Consider the following 14,606-nt stretch of genomic DNA (forward strand, 5'->3'; position numbering starts at 1 on the left):
TCAACCATATTGAATGTTTAGGCATTTAATTACCTAAAGGGAAATCCAAATAATTTCCCAAGTTTCCTTGCTAGGTAATAATTTCATGATTCTATAATTTCAAACTTTGGGTAAAATGTGACTTCATTACATATTTTAATTTTTACCCAAATAACTGTTGTCTCTAGGTTTGATAGTGAGGAAACGGAAACACAGAAAACTAATGTATTGAAAGAATGAGGCCCGGTGCGGTGGCTCACGTCTGTAATCCCAGTACTTTGGGACGCCGAGGCAGGCGCATCACCTGAGGTCAGGAGTTCGAGACCAGCCTGACCAACATGGTGAAACCCCATCTCTACTAAAAATATAAAAATTAGCCTGGCGTGATGGCACGTGCCTGTAATCTCAGCTACTCGGGAGGCTGAGGCAGAAGAATCGCTTGAATCCAAGAGGCAGAGGTTGCAGTGAGCCGAGATCGCGCCACTGCACTCCAGCCTGGGTGACCGGTGAAACCCCTTCTCCACTGAAAAACACAAAAAATTAGCCAGGCGTGGTGGTGGGCGCCTGTAGTCCCACTACTTGGGAGGCTGAGGCAGGAGAATGGCGTGAACCCGGGAGGCGGACCTTGCAGTGAGCCTAGATTGCACTCCAGCCTGGGAGACAGAGAGAAACTCCGTCCCCCCCCCCCAAAAAAAGGGAAAAAAGAAATGAGGGCTTCTTCTTATGACATTAAGTTCATAAATTTAAAACTGCAACCTCTTTCCCTACTCCCCTTCCCTGTTTTAAGTTTTTAAAATCGGTTATGACATACTATGCATTTTAATCACGTCTTTTTAAAAAAATGCCTCCTGTCTCCTCTTCCTCATCCCAACACATCACTAGAATGGGGACAGGGAATTTTTTCTATTTTGCTCACCATTGTGTTCTCAATATATAGAAGAGTACCCGGCAGCCAGGAGCTCATTGAGTATTTGCTGTATGAGTGGGTGAAGAATACATGCAATAAGCAAAAATTACTGCTTCGAGCACCACTTTCACCGGAGTTCTGGGATGCAAACGGGAGCGACCCGTACATTGACTGACTTGTGACTGATGATTCCTAAGTGCTCGTAGGGATTGTGGCTGCATTCATTGTTCTTGGAGATGTGCCGATGTGTGTAGTTTGTCAACTTGCACACAGCTGGGCTGGCAGGACAGCGAACTAACACTAATTCGCACAGAGGTCCGCAAATTCTCAAATTCACATCAACAGAAGCACGTTATTGTAAGTGCACGGGTCTTCCGTTCTCTCGGGTAATCTGCACAGAACAATTTAGTATATTTCTTCACTGGCGATTTTACAGTGAAGAAGGGATCAAGGGTGGTGGCCCCCAAATGCGCAAGGACAGGGAAATGAATTAAACGGGCGTCTGTTTCCTCCTTGTTTCGCAAACAGACGCCAAGTCTGTATCAAATTCTTACCCTAGATCAAATCCCGCGCTCTTCGTACCCCCAACCTGCCTCCACCTCCACCCCGCCCCCTTTAGATATCCCTGGTGGGCGGGGCAGAGAAGAAACATTCCGGGCTCCCCGTAAAATTGTTTAGCCTCGCCCCAGTCTTGGGGTCGCACATTTCCAAAAACACCGAGGACACGGAATGACTAGTGAAAACCGCCGACCAAATGACATTGAAGAAGCACCCGCGCGCAGAGAAGGAAGCAAAACACGAAGAAAGGCTCAGTCCAGCAGCCACGTGAGGTGAGCGATCTCCTCAGTCCTCTGAGAGAGGACTTCAACTCCCGGCGTGCCCCTGGGCGGTTACCCTCCGAGGACTCCAACTCCCAGGGTGCTGCGGGAGCGGCCACTGCAACCTCCCACTCAGCCGCCCGCCGCTCCTCCCGCCCCTCCCCCGCCCCTCCTGGCCGGATCGGCGTGCGCCTGCGCACGGGAGGCCGGAGGAGTCTTACCCTAATGTAAGATGGTGGCCCGTCTGGCTGTGGAACCCACCGAAAGCTGAGAGTGTCTCTCTCAGCCGTAAAGGTCGGACTCGCTGAAGCAATCAGGCCCGGTTCTGAAGAGTTTTTTCCGCGACGCTCGTTCGGTGGTTTCTTGTGAGGACGCGGCAGCGCGTGGAGTCGGCTGAGGGAAAAGCGAGGCAAGGCAGGCGGGTGAGTCTATGCGGGGCTGGGCTTAGGGGAAACCCGGGGCTGACCGGCTACGAGAGAGCGGAGGCTTCGCTGGGACTGTACAGGCCGCACCCCCCTTTCTCCCCACCCCCCGCCTCATCTTCACCCTCCTCCTCCTTGGTCTTCCTCCTCCTCCTCCTCTTCTTCCCTCTCCTCTTTACGCCACAGCAGTTACCATCAGGAAAAGCGAGCGGGTCAGAAGGCAGCGCGGCGGCAAGCAGCGACTCTCCTTCGAGAATTTCTTTAATTGGGGAGCCGAGGCGGCTTTTGGTCTCCAGCTTTTCCCCCTGCATTTTCATAGGGGCAGGATTCTTAGGTCTCAGTCCTCCTTGTTTCCCCAACCCCCTATTCCCTGTCTGACGTCCTTTCCCACTGGCCCCCGTCTCCCAAGACCAAAGCCATCACTTCCACTCTGACCCGTGTTGCTGCTGCTGCTGCTCGTTAATCCCACTGCTCATTGCCCACTCGTCCTACTGCTTGTTTTTTGCTCCACTGCTACCACTCTGGAGTTAGCCTTTGCCCCCCTCTGGTGCTTGCAATCAGCCCACAGTGTATCTGCCACACTAGGGCTTCTTCCGATTTGCAGTCTTTCCTTCCACCACATCTGTCATCTTAAAGCTGCCCCTTAAGTGCCTAGATTATGCTTCTGCTCCTGCTAACCCACCTGTTTCTCAGCCTTCTTGAGAATTGTCCGTTCCTTCCCTCTTTCCTGTACAGATCCTTTCAATATACACTTCCAGAAAAAGGGATGCCCCGTGGTGGCCCTTGAAAAGTAAAGGAAATTGGGAAGTGAATGAAGTGAGGTAGGATAGTATTAAACGTTATGAGTAAAGATCTTTTATTCAGGCTACTCCGGAGGGGACCGTTTTCGTTTTGCTTTCAGTGATCTATTGGTCGCTTATTCGCTCTGTTGTGTTAGGACGTGGCTTTTTTCTTTTTTTTTTTTTTCATTTTGAACCGGTTTTTACCATGCTACTAAGCGTTCTTTGGATTGTCTCTGCCCAGGACACTTAGTGTGGGCTCTGATTTATACCAATATTAACCCCAGCATTTCAAAATAAGATAAATTTGGCGCACATACAGAATTCATCTGTGAACTCCGCTAGCAAATATAAGTGATATTTTGATTACATGTGGGTTATATGTGGGTTCTGTATTGAGACTTGATTTTTGAGTTTTATTGATGTTCAGCTTAATTGATGACATTTATGATTTGAGTGGAAATTTCCTTTCCAGTTAATATCAGATTTACTTCTTATTTTTGGATTTGGGAATTTCTCTTGACATTTCTAGGATGATAGTTATCTGAATAAATTGTCTTCTCTTGAAAATCCATTAGGTATGTATGCAAAAGAAAAATCGATGTTTTTATATAAACCTAAGTTTCTCGTATTTTTCTCATAGAAAAGAAGGGGGCTGGGAAAAGAATGACAAAGCTGTGCACATACATGCATTTGGTGGAACTCACTGTCATTGTTATCTACAGTAAAAAGCAGAAAACTGGAAGCAAGAGGTGGCTTATGATGTCCATGTTTTGGTGAAAGCAAAATTAAGATGTACTGACTAATGGTATAATGGGAAGAAGCAGCCCTGGCTATAATCAGACCACTGTGAAATAAAGAATTACCAGAAAAGCAACCAGGATTACATAGTGCAAATACATACATCCCAAGTTTAAACATGACATACATGACATTGCATTCTTAAGATATATGTAAAAATGTTTAACATCAGTGACAGTCCATTACTGGGTTATTGTAATTTTTACAAATTTTACCTGTAAAATTGGGAATCTTAACATTTGGCATTATGTTCACTTGATTGTGATAAATGGTCTGTTTTACCAAATGTAAACTAAGGTTAGAAAACCTGTTTATAAAACTTTTTTCTTTCAGCCACTTAAGCCCCAATTTGGGGGACCAAATAAATACTCTTAAAACTGCAAGCAATTTATATAGCAAACTTTGTCCTAAGTTACAACTTGAGTTTTTTTTTTTAGATCACTTACATTTCGTTTATCAGAGGAGTGTATTTAATAGTTGATCTTTAACTCTAAAAAATATACTTTTTGTTGTTGTAATACACTGGTGGAGAAGCTTTCCACTTTGAACAATCCTAACACAGGTTTAGAAACTCTTGGCAGTCATACTTGGCTGAATTGTAAGCAGTTGAGTTCTAGGAGAGGACTGTTTGTCTGGTAGAAGGGAGTAAATGATTTTAATACATCTTTTTTTTTTTTTAATGGTGTTTGTCTCACAAAATATTTTCTCAAGTAATTTTCTTCCCTCATACTTTTTGCTTGCAGTTACCGAATTCTTCATTTCGGCCCTCTGAAGTCAAAAGGAATTTACTTTTGTATCTTTAGTACGTTTAAAGAAGACATCTAAAGTTCGTTAGTATTTTGATAGGAAATAGGGAGCTGAGATTCTTAAATATTTTTGCGTGGTTTAAATTTTTTGATCTAACGTTATGAACACTGCAGCTTCATACTTTCATGGTTTCTTTGGATAATTTGGAATACTTTCTGCCAGGTTCAATAGTTGAATTCTTGAGATCAATAGATTATTTCTGTAAGAAGGTTTTGAATATGAATCACTTAAAGTTGGCCTGTTATAAAATTAGGATGAGACAGTTATACTCAAATGACAAAGTACGGAAAAATAAAATTGTTTTTGTATTGCCCTTCAACTTGAGTCTAAAAGGGAGTACTAGCAATAACTTGCAACTCATTACTTTGTTAAAGAAAGAGGGTGTTGCCAGAGGATGAACTCCTAGCTTTAAGGGAGTTTTATTTTAAAAATGATTTTGTGTGCTTTAAAGGAATAAAAAAAATCTCATCAGTTTAAGCAGTTTGGATTTAGAAATCTTCCCTTTTTTCCCCACCCTACTCTTGGCTTTAAAAGGAATCTATATTCTTCAGTTTAATAAATTTATCTTTTTGTTGTTTTGTGTGAGAAAAATATTAAATTTTCTTTTCTTTCTCTTTTTTTTTTTTGAGACAGAGTCTCACTCTGTCACCCAGACTGGAGTGCAGTGGTACGATCTTGGCTCACTGCAACCTCCGCCTCCCGGGTTCAAGCGATTCTCCTGCCTCAGTCTCTTGAATAGCTGGGATTACAGGCGCGTACCAGCTCGCTCGGCTAAGTTTTGTATTTTTAGTAGAGATGGGGTTTTACCATGTTGGTCAGTCTGGTCTCAAACTCCTGACCTCGTGATCCGTCCACCTTGGCCTCCCAAAGGGTTGGGATTACAGGCGTGAGCCACCATGCTGGGCCTAAAATTAAATTTTCTAATGTGACTGCAAATAGTACTCAATTAAATATATTTAAACTTAGTGTTATTATTTTTATAGATCATTTAAGTAAAATGGTTTTAATTTGTGAAAACTTCAGCGTCTGGTGAAAATTCCGTTAGTTAGCTCTCTCACAGTAACTATAATACTGTCTTGACTCTTTGTGAAGGAAGTTACATTCAGCTCAGTTGATTCCGAAGAAAACAGTAGGGAAATAGGTTATAGAGATTTTTGCTGTTCTAGAAACAGTATAACTAGAATGTACTACATACTTTTCTCAAAGGATTTCTTAATCTAAATGGAACTTGTAAATGGTTTTCATCCCACTGGAATAGCATGTATTGAATAAAACTTGTTTAACACGTTCTGAGATTTTGTAATATTTTATGTTACCTCAAAGGTATTAGGAAAAATCTGCAAATATCCATTCCTGAATAAAAGATGGCAATATCCTCAATATTTTAAAGATTATAGTATATTCATATTTTTCTCAAAAGTTGAGTACGCAAATTAAAAAGCTAGCATAATTTACCCAGTTATTTTTGTAATGCAAGGAAAGAAGATATGTGGGACTTTTTAATCATGCGTTTTGTGGTTTTCTTTTTTTTTTTTTTTTTTGAGACAGAGTCTCGCTCTGTGGCCCAGGCTGGAGTGCAGTGGCCGGATCTCAGCTCACTGCAAGCTCCGCCTCCCGGGTTCACGCCGTTCTCCTGCCTCAGCCTCCCGAGTAGCTGGGACTACAGGCGCCCGCCACCTCGCCCGGCTTGTTTTTTGTATTTTTTTTTTTTAGTAGAGACGGGGTTTCACCATGTTAGCCTGGATGGTCTTGATCTCCTGACCTCGTGATCCAACCGTCTTGGCCTCCCAAAGTGCTGGGATTACAGGCTTGAGCCACCGTGCCCGGCCACGTTTCGTGGTTTTCTAAAAGATCTTCACAATTGTTTTTAATCTTGTTATGTGGACTTCTTTATTAGAAAAGATTATGTGGTAAATGTCAACTTTTCTATTATGATAGAATCTAACTGGTTCTGTGATACATTTCTTTTTTCTTTTTTTTTTTTTTTTGAGACAGGGTTTTGCTTTGTCGCCCAGGCTGGAGTGCAGTGGCACAATCTCTGCTCACTGCAAGCTCCACCTCCCGCGTTCACACCATTCTCCTGCCTCAGCCTCCCTAGTAGCTGGGAGTACAGGCGCCCGCCACCACGCCCAGTTAATTTTTTTTTGTATTTTTAGTAGAGACGGGGTTTCACCGTGTTAGCCAGGATGGTCTTGATATCCTGACTTCGTGATCCGCCTGCCTCAGCCTCCCAAAGTGCTGGGATTTACAGGCGTGAGCCACTGCACCCGGCCATCAGATGTCTTTTGTATGATATGATTCTTTTATTATTTAATTATGAAGTTTATAGAAAATTTCACCACTATTTTGGCCCCTTAGATTTTAGTACTTAGATTTTAGTAGCATATTTTTCTTTTATCAGAAGAGAGAAATTACAAGCTACCAAAAATAAGATGATTACTTTTATTTGGTAGGAAAACCTAACTTTAAGGATGGTATAACACAGTTTGAGTATAAGTTTATTTTTCCTCTTAACAGGTTTGTTTGTGAGTATGGCATTTTTTCTTTCCCCCCCCTCCCGAGACGGACTCTTGCTCTGTCACCCAGGCTGGAGTGTAGCTGTGTGATTTTGGCTTACTGCAGCCTCTGCCCCCCGGGTTCAAGCAATTCTGCCTCAACCTCCCAAGTAGCTGGGATTACAGATGCCCACCACCACACCCAGCTAATTTTTGTATTTTTAGTAGAGACGAGGTTTCACCATGTTGGCCAGGCTGGTTTCGAACTCCTGACCTCGTGATCTGCCTGCCTCAGCCTCCCAAAGTGCTAGATTACAGGTGTGAGCCACTGTGCCCGGCCTCAAGTATGGTTTCTTTATTATTAAACTCTGTTCATACGGGAGAGTTGTCCTGTTTTAAGCTTTAATTGCTTTGGGTGATGGACAGATGGTATATTGCTGTTAGGATAAGTCTTGCTATTTGTATAGGTGTGTATGTCAGATAACTGTTCAAAAATAACTTTTTAAAAGTGTGGCTACTAAAATCTCACCTCTTGAGTTTTAAAGCAATTATGGAGTAGAATTTGAAATCAAAATAATCAAAATTGGCTTGTGGATGGATATGCCTAAAACCAGTTTGGAAAAAATGTCAAGGCAAAAAAGCAGTGTAATTAGTAGAATAAAATGCTTTCACTTAAAAATAATACATGTGACTGGGCACGGTGACTCACGCCTGTAATCCCAGCACTTTGGGAGGCCCAGGTGGGCCGATCAGAGGTCAGGAGTTCGAGACCAGCCTGGCCAACATGGTGAAACCCCATCTCTACTAAAAATACAAAAATTAGCTGAGTGTGGTGGCATGTACCTATAATCCCAGCTCCTCGGGCGGCTGAGGCAGGAGAATCACTTGAACTTGGGAGTCAGAGGTTGCAGTGATCTGAGATTGTGCCATTGTATTCCAGCCTGGGAGACAGAGTGAGACTTTGTCTAAAAAAAAAAAAAAAAAAAAATTAGTAGATATTATATTACCGCTTTTGGAAGCAATTAGTGAATGATGTCGGCAAAATAGTGATTGAATTTTGAAAAGCAGTTAGACTGAAATTTCAAAGGGGTGGAGCATTTCTTGATAGCAACAAACAGATGGTCATTAATCGAAATATCTGAAATTTTCTAAGCATGTTTTTCAGTCTTTGGAATAGAGTGGACGTGCTAATTTTCTGATTATTTAAGAACTTTTTAATCCATTCCCTTAGAGCATTAGGTGTTTTCAGATTGTGAATTTTCTAAAATAACGTTGACTGATTTGGGTTATTGAACATTGGTTGTAGCAACTTTTCTCCTTTTTTTCCCCTTTATTTTCTGCCTCCCATGTTTTGCTTAAGATTTTTTCTGAAGTTTTAAATTTTCGTCTGTTATTTGGGTGGACCCTCTTGTGAATGCTCTAATTGAATGAAGATTTATAATATAAACAGTGTTGCTTTTAGTCGTTAGGATTAATTTTTCTTTTCATGGAAATCCCGTCTGTGTGATTATATTTTTTCCTCCAACTTTTATTAATTCTTAGATGAGAATTAGGATTCTGCTTTAAATCTTTCTGCAAACATTTTTCTTACTGCCAGTAGGGACCTACATATTCCTTGGGTAAAGAAAATGTTATATTTTGGTTTTGTCATTTAAAATGATATAAAGACGTTATTAGTGCTTTTTAAAAAAGGAACTTTTGGTATTTTTAAACAAGTACAAAAGTAGATATGAACCACCATGTAGCTGTTACTCAGCTTCAAAGAGTATCAAATCTTAGTCATTACTTTGTTTCATTCATATTATAACTTTTTTTTTCTTTTTTCTTTTGAAATGGTCTTTGTTGCCCAGGCTGGAGTGCAGTGGCAGGATCCTAGCTCATTGTAGCCTTGAACTCCTGGGTTCAAGCAATTCTCCCACCTCAGCCTCTCAGGTTACTCTGACTACAGGCATGGGACCATACCCAGCTAATTTTCTTATTTTTTGTGGAAATGGGGTCTCACCCTGTTGCCCAGGGTAGTCTCAAACTTCTGGGCTTAAGTGATCCTCTTAGCCTCCCAAAGTGCTAGGATTGCAGGTGCGAGCCACTATGCCGTGATATAATAAAATGTCTTTATTTATTTATTTTGAGATGTTGTCTCACTCTGTCACCCAGGCTGGAGTGGCAGTGGTGCCATCCCAGCTCACTGCAACCTCTGCCTCCTGGGTTCAAGCAGTTCTCCTGCCTCAGCCTCCCGAGTAGCTGGAGCTACAGGCGTGTGCCACCATGCCCAGCTAATTTTTATATTTTGTAGAGACAGGGTTTCACCATGTTGGCCAGACTGGTCTTGAACTCCTGACCTCAGGTCATCTGCCTGCCTCAGCCTCGCAAAGTGCTGGGATCATAGGTGTGATCCACAATCAGGATTATTTAATCAACTTTTCTTTTTCCTTTTTTTGAGATGGAGTTTTCTTGTTGTTCAGGCTGGAGTACAGTGGTATGATCTCGACTCACTGCAACCTTCACCTCCTGGGTTCAAGTGACTCTCCTGCCTCAGCCTCCTGAGTAGCTGGGATTACAGGTGCCCGCCACCACACCTGGCTAAGATTTTGTATTTTTAGTAGAGACAAGGTTTCACCATGTTGGCCAGGCTGGTCTCGAACTCCTCACCTCAGGTGATCCACCTGCTTTGGCCTCCCAAAGTGTTGGGATTACAGGCCTGAGCCACTGCACCCGGCCTTAATCAATTTTTCAAATAGACTTTGCTTATGGAACCACTTCTTGGAAAATTTGGCACAACCTCTTCATAGAATTTATCTTGTCAGGAATACTTTCATAATGATATAATTAGCACTGTCCAAAGCAGTGTACAAATAATGTGTGCTACATGTAGTATGAGTCCAGTCTGTTAGTACAGGGATATCTTCAGACTGAAGTTCTAGGAGTGAGGCTTCCTGAAGAAGATGAGACTTGGATAAAGATTGTATAGGCTAGCATCTCCAGAAGGAGAACATTATGTATGTTCTATATAGGGGATAGAAGCTTGTCTTTGTCCATTTTATGCTGCTATAACAGAATACCACAGACTGGATACTTATAATCAACAGAAATGTATTTGGCTCTTGGTATTGGAGACTGAGAAGAACGAGAACATGGTGCTGGCATCTAGCAAGGGCCTTCATTCTACGTCATCCTATGGTGTAAGGTAGAAGAGCAAGAGAACAAGAACAGAGAGGGCAGGACTTGCTTTTTATCAGGAACCTACTTCCATTACTATGGCATTATCATTGATGAGGGTAGAGCTAGAGCCCTCATAGCCTAATCACCTCTTAATGGCCTCACCTCTTAATACCATCACACTGGCAATTAAATTTCAATATGAGTTGTGGAGGAGACATTTAGACCACAGTAAAGAATGAGCAAGCACTTGGTAGAGGCCAGCATGATGTGAGAGGGATGTAAGGAGTCTGATCTCAATGGAATAAAGTGTTAATTACTGGGAATGGTGGCAGATAAATTTATATAAGTAGGGTAGAACTAGATTATGAAAGGTGTATTGGTGTCAAGTTGAATTTAATGTGCTAAGCAATAAGAAGCCAGTAGAGGTTGATAGGGAGCAGGAGAAAACATGATGAAAGTGGTTTTCAGAAAGATTACTCTTTCAGTAGTGTGCAGCATATTTTGGGGTTGATAGTTAGTTGAGTTTTGTTTGAAAAATTAGAGACCAAACCACTGAGGTAAGGAGCTATTCTGAGAGATGTTAGGATGGAAATTCTACAGGATTTGTCAGATAATTGATTCCATCTTCTCTTTAGTCCCTCATGCCCTAAAGTGACACCAAGGTTTTAGAGAACTGAGGAAATGTAGTCTATTTGTCTTTGATAGTAAACTGCAATTTGTTATCCAAGCCCAGCTTTTGTGAAGGCAGTGATAGATGATTACTCAAATAACAGCCTCAAAAAGTTTTAGTAGGCTTGGTGTGGTGGCTCACACCTGTAATCCCAGCACTTTGGGAGGCTGAGCTGGGAGGATTGCTTGAGGTCAGGCCTGGCCAACATAGTGAAATCCCGTCTCTACTAAAAATACAAAAAAATTAGCTGGGCGTGGTGGTGTGCGCTACTCTGGAGGCTGAGGCCGGGATAATTGCTTGAACCTGGGAGGCAGAAGTTGCAGTGAGCCGAGATGGCACCAGTGCACTCCAGCCTGGGCTACAGAGTGAAACTCCGTTTCCCCCCCCCCCAAAAAAAAAAAAAAAAAAAACTTCAGCAGACAATAGCTACCAGTGTTTTTAAATGATTTTAAAGATATTCACTGAAGAATAGGAGCTTGGAAAATAAATATTCTTTATTACAGTAAGAGAAATGAACATACTTCATTTGTAAAAGAGAAATTTAGGCCTTATCTGCTTCCTATGTGTGTATTAGTTCAGAACGGTCATTAGGAGATTACTGACATTTGAATAGCTATAACTAGTAAATATTACTGAATGACTTTAATAATGGCCTGATGAGAGCTAAAGAAAGTTCTGATGAAGTAGGGCATTAAATATTCCTGACTACCAGCTCCCTTTAAGGATGGATAAGGCTAGGTCCACAGGCTGAGGAAGTATATAGGGAGATTGTGAAATGAAAACTTACCCTTTCATTTACTTTGATGTCTTTGTTTTGCACAGGTATTATCAAAAAATAGGTCTGGTTAAACATCGGCTGTATATGTTTTGGTTGGATTTTTTTTTTTTTTAAGTTCTGCGACCTTTGAAGTTATTTTTTTATTCTTTGTTTTGGTTTGTAGACCCTGCATTAAGCCAACTTTCTGGGTCTGTTGTGTACTTCTGGATAGCATACTTTGTTTGGTGAAGGAAAATTTTACATTTTATTTTAAAGCTGGGAGAAAAAATAGGTTTCTTGTTTATTGCTTTGTAAATGAGGTAGATGAATAATACTGTATTGCCACTTATTATCTTCATGCTTCCTTTAATGTCTCAGGTATTCCTCCTTTACTGTATTTAGCATGTGGATCTCAAAGTTTCCCACAGTTGAGTCTGAAAACATCTCAACTATGCTTATAATTTTAAAATTAAACTTAATTTTACCATTTTCTTTCTTGTTACTATAAAATATTGGACCTATCATAATGCCATGTACCTTTTAGTGACTTGGGAAATACTTATAATGATTAAGATGATGCAGTATAGTACGTTATTGGGAAATCTGTTTTTCATTGGCATCGCCTCTATCCTTAGACCTCTTTCATTCTAGTAATATGACAGAAAAATTTTTGACATTTTAAAACTTCCTTATTTAGCTGGTCGTGTGTGCTGTTGAAAATGAACACTAGACTAGAAAGCCATTGCCTTCTGCTTGGGGGGTTTGTTTTAACAAGGGGTTTTAATTTTGGATTTGAGATTTGAGTTGAGGTCTCCTTTGTGTAGAGAATCTTGAGAAGGATTATGTATCTTTCTTCTTGTCACCAGTGCATGTGGGAGAGAAGAAAATATCAAATATGGGGTATACAGGAGAACCTTAGTATTTGGGAATAGCTTCAGTGATAGCTGCCGAATCCAGTGTTTTCCCCAGGAAATTTGTATTTAATCCCTTGGAGTATGGGATGACTTTATGAGTGTCGTAGTGGGTTGCTGTAGGTGAAGAGAGGAGAAAACGACTCCCTGTTTGAAAAATCTTTTCCAAAAAGTTCGAAAATTTGAGATTAAATTGAATTAATCTCAAATTATTAATAGTTTACTTTTTTTTTTTTTTAATTCATACAATGCTTGGGAAGAAATTGGTTTTCTATGAGTGGCCTTGGGGGCGCTTTGGGTGCTTTCCTTACCCAGGAAAAGGGAGGAGAGGCAGAAAATAAAGTGGGGAATAGTAGCTGCTGTGGATTTTTGCCTAAGGCATTAATGGCATTGTTTTTCTTGGCTGCTTTTATCTACATACCTTTTCTTTTCTAGTTAGGCTGTCATTACTAATTGGAAAGGCTACATGCAGTCTAGTCTCGCCTTTTCCAAATCAAACTAGTGTCCCTGTCCTGGTTTTTTAATTTTAATCTCTCCATCTCAAAACCTGACAAATTCATGTCTTTTCTCTGCCTGAAGAGCAGGGAAAACTGGAAAGAGAAGAAAATGATAATGTTGTGGTTAGGCACCCCCTATCTTTTAATATGTCAGGATTGTTTTATGAAAGAACCTCTGCCTTTGGATTTTAATTTTATGTAATCAGTTATAAAAAAAATTGAATTCTCGAGGAGTCCTTGGAAACCTTTTAAAGGATCCGTTAGCCATAAAGTTGGTGAGAGGTTGAAGAGTACCTATATCAGTTAAATGCTTTGGGGATTGTTTTTGCTTCTACTAAATTTTTTTCTGCCATACAGGACCCAGTCCTATATGTGAATTTTGCTTCCAAAAAGTAAAGCTGGCAGTCTTTTAATCCTAGCACTTTGGGAGGCCGAGATGGGTGGATCACGAGGTCAGGAGTTTGAGACCAGCCCGGGCAACGTGGTGAAACCCTGTCTCTACTAAAAATAGAAAAATTAGCCAGGCGTGGTGGCATGCACCTGTAATTCCAGCTACTCAGGAGGTTGAGGCAGGAGAATCACTTGAACCTAGGAGGCAGAGGTTGCAGTGAGCCAAGGAACACCTATTTCATACATCTATTGTGAGGATGTAATTATTTAATCTTTTAAAAACACTTAGAACAATGCTATGTGGTAAAAGTTTGGTAAATGTTAGGTATTATCTACTGCTGAAGTAAAATAGAGTAGAATTGGTAGCTTGAAGAGAAAAAAATTGAAAAAAGAATTTAATAAAATTAATGCAAAGTAGTGGCAAGAACTAAATGGAAAGGTCTTAGGGCCTTTTCTCTGGATGTTATTGGAGAACACTTTGGATATCTACTTACCCTATTTATTTACACTTGGATTTCAGGCCCCTTTCCTCTAATATTTGCACTGTTTTACTTTTTTCTATAACACTTTATGTTCTGACATATCATATAATTAATATATATACTGTTTGTTGTTGATCTCTTTCCACTAGGGCAGGGATATTTGTTTTGATTCCTGATGTATTCCAGGTTCTGGAAATAGTACTTGGCACATAATAGGTGCTTAATATTTGCTTGTTGGATGAGTAAGTTAATCTACCATTGAAGTGGGGTGGATGGAGAAAAGCATTCAAAGTGCTAATGGTCCTTTGTAATTTTTTTTTTTTTAAAGACAGAGTTTCGTTCTTGTTGCCCAGGCTGTAGTGCAATCTTGGCTCACTGAAACCTCTGCCTCCCAGGTTCAAGCTATTCACCTGTCTTAGCCTCCTGAATAGCTGGGATTACAGTCACACACTACCACGCCTGGCTAATTTTTGTATTTTTAGTAGAGACGGGGTTTCACCATGTTGGCCAGGCTGGTCTTGAACTCCTGACCTCAGGTGATCTGCCCGCCTTGGCCTCCGAAAGTGCTGGGATTACAGGTGTGAGCCTCTGTGCCCCGCCGCTAGTGGTACTTTTTTAGAGAAGAGCCAGTTATCAGATTGATGGACACTATATAGGACTTTACCTTCTCAAAGGCTTCCTCCTTTTTCTCAAATGAGTTTTCTGAATTTTATCTTGGTACAGGTTTTCCTG

General features: G+C 41.0%; 1 protein-coding gene across 6 annotated transcripts in view; it reads left to right on the forward strand.

Annotated features, from left to right (window-relative positions):
- Window positions 1–1,853: 1,853 nt before the first annotated feature.
- Window positions 1,854–14,606, forward strand: part of CNOT4 (CCR4-NOT transcription complex subunit 4) — a 153,324-nt gene continuing 140,571 nt past the window's right edge. For all 6 annotated transcript variants that reach the window (XM_030932501.1, XM_030932502.1, XM_030932503.1 and 3 more), the window contains exon 1: window positions 1,854–2,126. The gene's annotated coding sequence lies outside the window, so the exon portion shown is untranslated. The remainder of the gene's footprint in view (window positions 2,127–14,606) is intronic.

The sequence above is a fragment of the Rhinopithecus roxellana genome, chromosome 6 (assembly GCF_007565055.1).
Source record: "Rhinopithecus roxellana isolate Shanxi Qingling chromosome 6, ASM756505v1, whole genome shotgun sequence".
NCBI classification, from domain to species: domain Eukaryota; kingdom Metazoa; phylum Chordata; class Mammalia; order Primates; family Cercopithecidae; genus Rhinopithecus; species Rhinopithecus roxellana.